Genomic DNA, 5,564 nt, shown 5'->3' with positions numbered 1-5,564 from the left:
AAAATTACATTTTCAATTCCTTTCAAAGGAATTGAAATAAAAGAAATAACATTACTAGCACGTAATTTATTCCAATTACAATATGAAATTCCTTGTAATGGAATTAAAGAAAAAAACAATTCCATTTGAAATTACTTCAAGGAATTGAACAAGTAATCGATTCCTTTGCAGTGAACTAAAGGAATTGAATCCTAATTACAATTATTGAGGAATGTAATTGTAATTGTAATGTAATTGCATTTACCCAGCTCTGTATGCGATCAGCCATCAGCCTCAGAAAATAAGTCACCTTTCACATAGCCAGTGAATGGTGCACGCGCTGTCTTCACAATACGCAAACCATGAAAATTTCCAATCAACATCGGTGGAGCATCTGAAATTTGTATTTATATTAGGGCTGATGATTTCACCCGGGTAATGAGCTACTCAGGTAGACCCGGGTAGACCGGGTACCCGGGCACCCGAAAAATGTGGATAAGTAAAAATTAAACGCATTTGCGATTATATACCGAAAACGAACGTAGATAGGGAAAATCTATAAGAATCTTCCATACCATATGGGTAAATATTATAATATATATTCGTATCTAAAAGTAGTAGCAATAATTTTACGATTGTAAAAGTATCAAACTGCAGCGAGCTTAATAAAATATGACTAGGTAAGAGTGTTACTTATACGCCATGAATGTACTATTAATGATAATAAGTAACTACTTGACAAAAATCAACACCAGGGCGAGCCGAAATACACAAAGTGAAAAAAAGAACATAAGTCTTAGGAACGTCCTGCTAGACAACAAGGCGAGAACAAAAGTTTTGAAAACATAACGTTAAGAATGAGAGAGGCGTCTGCGTGTTCGGAGGAAAAAATTTTCCAGATCTTTTATCATTATGGTGAACTGTCCATTTATGGAACAATTTTTCATTTTATGTTAAAGAAAAGTTCGTGTCTAAATCTTTCGTTAACTTCATTTGCATAATTATTAGACTAGATTTGTTCCTTTTTCGTTCTCTGTAAGAAAGGTCCTGGAACTTAAGCTCCCAAATTGTTCTTCGACAGAAAGTTCCTTACAATTTTGTTCTCGTTTTTTTCTTTGCCAAAACGTTCAGAAGAAATTTGTTAGCATTTTGTTTTCTTAGAAATGTTCCCGAAAGTATTGTTCGCATATTGTTCTCTCTGGGAACGTGGGAATGAGAACATTCTCGTCAGTTTTGTTCTCAATTTGGTTTGGTTTTGACGCGTTCTTGGGAACAAAACTACGAGAACAAAAAAAAAGGTTCGTCGTACACCCCTGAGTCTGAAGTATTTTTGCAAAACGTTACCTTTTTTTGCCAAACCTAGGTAGTGTTGCCAGTTTAGCTAGTTTGTAGCAAGATTTATATATTAAGTTCGACGTTAAGCTATTAGCTTTTTTTTTAAAATCGGGCTAGTTATTTTAGCTTTATATTTTTAAATTTTTTTACAATTTCCCCATTTTTTACACGGGGTTTTATCATTTGAATGAATATCAAACAGTACAAAAATTGGTATTCTGACATGCCTAAATAATCCCTCTTCGTTATATCGATTGCTCCTTACGACAAAAACAAACAAAAATTCGAAACACACGAAGCAATCAATATGCTTACGAAACTATAGTAAAACTGCGTTTGTAGATTTTCCTTCTAGCGTCAGAATTCTTTTTTAGAAAGACCCTGTAATTTCCGGGATATGATTGCTTCAAAAAATTATTTAAAAAAATTCAGTACAATGTAGAATAACAATATGGGTAGCAAATTAAAGATAAAATTCGGAAATTACGAGGATTGGAAATGCCATTTTATTTAATATAACTTTCTTAAGCTTCTAAAGTTAGAAGGACGAAATTTGAGAATGAGGTTGGGTGTATCTTAGTCCTTAACATCTATATTTTCAGTTCTTACTTATTCTTAATAAAGAAAAAAATTTATCTACCTTAGTTCTATAGATTTTGCTCTTTAATTTGGTTTTTGAAATAATTTTTTAAAATAATCATATTTTGCAAATTTCAAATTCCTTTAAAAAATCCTGAAATATAAGGGCTGTTCATTCACAATTAAATGCACACGGTTGCCATGGCAACAAGCAAAAAATTTACAAATGCAATTCCAACTGCAAATCCAAGACCATTTCCACAACATCGTGAACAGCCCTATAGTAATATCTTCACTGATTCGCCGGAATGGAAAGGTAATACAACTGTGAAACTAAACCAAGGTCCAAGGATTTGAGCTAAAATTGTATTAATATTCACTAGTCACAATTGTAAGGTATTTTGCTACTCCAATTCAATGTATGTAAATATTTAAGTTTGAAGAGTATGACTTGCCGTTCCTTAAATGAAATGTCATAGGATTGGCCCGCCACACCAATTCCTTAATTTTTGTAGTGACCGCGACTACGCCTCTTGATGGACCTGTCCGATAATCCGGACGAGAGTCGCAAACAGAGAGGGAGTTAAAGGTATACGTGAACGAATGAAAACGCGTTAGCTAATGTGTATACTAAAATTGTCTTTATTGAAGTTAGTTGTCCGAAGCAATATTGGACGAACCAACTCAATCGACGCTAAGACGAGAAGTCGCGTTTTACAATGCTATCACGAGTATTTATAGGCGATCATGACGATGCTGATCGTCAGTGATGCATTTTAGAGCTTTCTTACAAACTAAACAGAGTTGCATTTTACATAACATTACAAAGAGTTTAGACGTAAAACATTGAACAGTATGCTATTAAATGAAATAAAATACAAGCAATGAATATACATATGAATGACGGTCGTTACAGTCTCCCCCTAGGATACTGAAATCGACCCGACGAAGTATCCTAAGCTTTCTTCCGGGGACGTCCTCGGCGCCGTATCATGTTAATGGGACCCTCAGGAACATCGCTGGAACTGCGATATGGTGTCAGTGATGACGCATGGTATGTGCCCAATGGATATTGGAGGTTGTCCTCATGAGCAATCACGTAGGAAGTCGCACCTTCTTTGCCAATAATGATATAGGGCCCATCTCGTCGTGGAACAAATTTCGATGTTACACCCTTGGCAGCATTACTCAAAACATGCGTGGTCACAAGGACCTTGGAACCAATCTCTAGTCCCTCTTGGTCACGTCGTTGTGGATTGGTGATGCCTTTATTAGCATCTTGCTGTTTGCATTCGCATTCTCTCGCAGCTTGGAACACCTCCGCGAGAGTGCTTAGATACGGTGTGATTTCTGCAATGAAGTTCTCTGAATGGATGATAGCTCTCAAATCATGCTGGACGTCATCGATCGTTCTTAACTCACGCCCAAATGTGAGGTATGCGGCAGTATACCCGGTACTTTGACAGCGTGTCGTATTCATGGCGAAGCGTATTGCCGGCAACTTCTCTGCCCAGTTGCGGTGTTGTCTGCCCACCAAAATTGACAACTGCGTCTTCAGGTCGCGATTCTTCCTCTCTACAGGATTCGCTTGTGGATGATATACTGGCGTGAATACTTGGCGTATATCCAGACAAAAGGCAACTTTTTGCATTATCGCTGACACGAATTGTACACCGTTGTCGCTAATGATTCGCCTTGGGACTCCATAGCGCAAGAATACCTCGTCGATGAGCGTTTTCGCACAAGTTTCAGCGGAAGCTTCTTTCAATGGAAAAAGTTCCACCCAGCGGCTTGCAACATCCTCTACTATGTAAATCCACTGCATCCCATTCGTGTCGGATGGCAATGGTCCGAACAAGTCGATGGCTAAGGCTTCAAAGCGCTGCTTGCTGGAAGTCGTCTGGTATAGGCCCATTGGCTTCAGGTTTGTTGCCTTATAGCGCTGGCAATCAGCACAATGCTTGACATGGTTCTCGACATCTTTCCGAATTCCTGGCCAATAATAACGCGATGTTATCTTGGACAAAGTTCGGTCGATTCCATAATGACCCGCTGTGTCTTTGTTGTGGTAGTGATTCAAAATTGCTGGACGCTCGGATTCGGGAACAACTAGCTGTCCCTCTTCGCTGTCTTCATCCTTGTAGCAGTAAAGTACGCCGTCGTTCATTGTGAATCCTCTCTTGGCCCAATGAGCCGCATCATCGGTATTTTCTTCGAAGCACTCGATAATAGCTTTTAGGTAGGAGTCGCTAAGTTGGCTGTCGCGGATTTCCTTCGCTCCTCGTCGCGGAAAATCAACAGCGAACGAGCATATGTGGCAGGATTCTTCGGAGTCATGTCTGGCTTCACAAGGTGGCCTTGACAACATGTCAGCCATAACATTTGTCTTCCCTGGCTTATAGTCGATGTGCAAGTTGTAGGGTTGTAAAAGCAATGCCCATCGCGCTAGGCGTCCAGTCGGTGATTTTAGCGTCATCAACCATTTAAGCGGCCGGTGGTCCGTGATTAGTGTTACCCCGGATCCCTCAATGTAGCCACGATACTTTTGGACAGCCCATACGATGGCAAGAGCTTCCCTCTCGATCGTAGAGTAGTTTTGCTCTGCTTTTGTCAATAGCCTGCTGGCATATTCTATGGGGTGTTCATCGGAACCCTCCCCCTGGATCAAAACTGCCCCTAGTGCGTAACCACTGGCATCAGTTTTAATGACGAATGGCAGGTTTTCGTCGACTTGCTTTAGGATGGGTGACGTAACCAACAGCCGTTTCAGCTCATCAAACGCAGCTTGCTGCTCATCTTTCCAAACCCAAGGAGCATTCTTTTTCGTCAGTTGCGAAAGCGGTTTTGCGATATCTGCGAATTGGTGAACAAAGCGTCTGTACCAGGAACATGACTGTAGAAAGGATAACAACTCCTTAACATTTTTAGGAGGCTTGCGCAGAGATATTGCTGTGACCTTTTGTGAATCTACTCTTATGCCATCTGGGGACAGGATGTGTCCCAAATATTTCACTTCGCGACATGCAAACCGACATTTGTCTTTATTGATCTTGAGACCAAATTGTTGTATACGGTTGAAAAGTCTACTAAGTTCTTCAAGGTGCTCTTCGAAGTTCCTTGAACATAGGATTATATCGTCCAAATATGCAAATATTGTTACGTTATTTAGAGATGCTTTGAGCCGATCGATTAATCGCTGAAACGTTGCTGGCGCGTTTCGCAATCCGAAAGGCATGCGCGTAAATTTATACATACCAAACGGTGTGACGAACGCAGTTTTGTCCTGATCTTCTTCCTTTAGGCCGATTTGCCAGTAGCCAGCCTGCAGATCCAACGTCGACATGAAATTGGTAACTTTAGCCTCATTCAGCAAGTCATCAATCCGCGGAAGAGGATACCGATCCGGCTTGGTGATGGCGTTTAGTTCTCGGTAATCGATGCAAATGCGCAGGTCGCCTGTCTTCTTGGGTACGATAACGACAGGAGCTGCCCATGGCGATTCGCATTCCACTATAACTCCAATCCTGAGCATTTTGTTTATTTCTTGTCTCAACAAAGCCTTCCGCTGCGGTGCTAGACGATATGGTGGCGAAGCAATCGGTAAATGCTCGCCCGTATCGATGCTGTGTGTGGCAAACGGTGTTGCAAATGTTGACTCTTCGAAGACTTCG

The 5,564-nt window shown here is 40.6% G+C and overlaps 1 protein-coding gene across 1 annotated transcript in view; it reads left to right on the top strand.

The window, feature by feature from the left end:
• LOC118740665 (uricase-like) overlaps positions 1 to 5,564 on the top strand; it is a 76,844-nt gene that overhangs the window by 19,706 nt on the left and 51,574 nt on the right. The window lies entirely within an intron of this gene.

This window comes from Rhagoletis pomonella, unplaced genomic scaffold (assembly GCF_013731165.1).
Source record: "Rhagoletis pomonella isolate Grant_MI unplaced genomic scaffold, Rhpom_1.0 Rhpom_scaffold_00006, whole genome shotgun sequence".
NCBI classification, from domain to species: domain Eukaryota; kingdom Metazoa; phylum Arthropoda; class Insecta; order Diptera; family Tephritidae; genus Rhagoletis; species Rhagoletis pomonella.
Note: the sequence above shows the minus strand (reverse complement) of the source record. Positions and strands in the feature narration are given on the sequence as shown.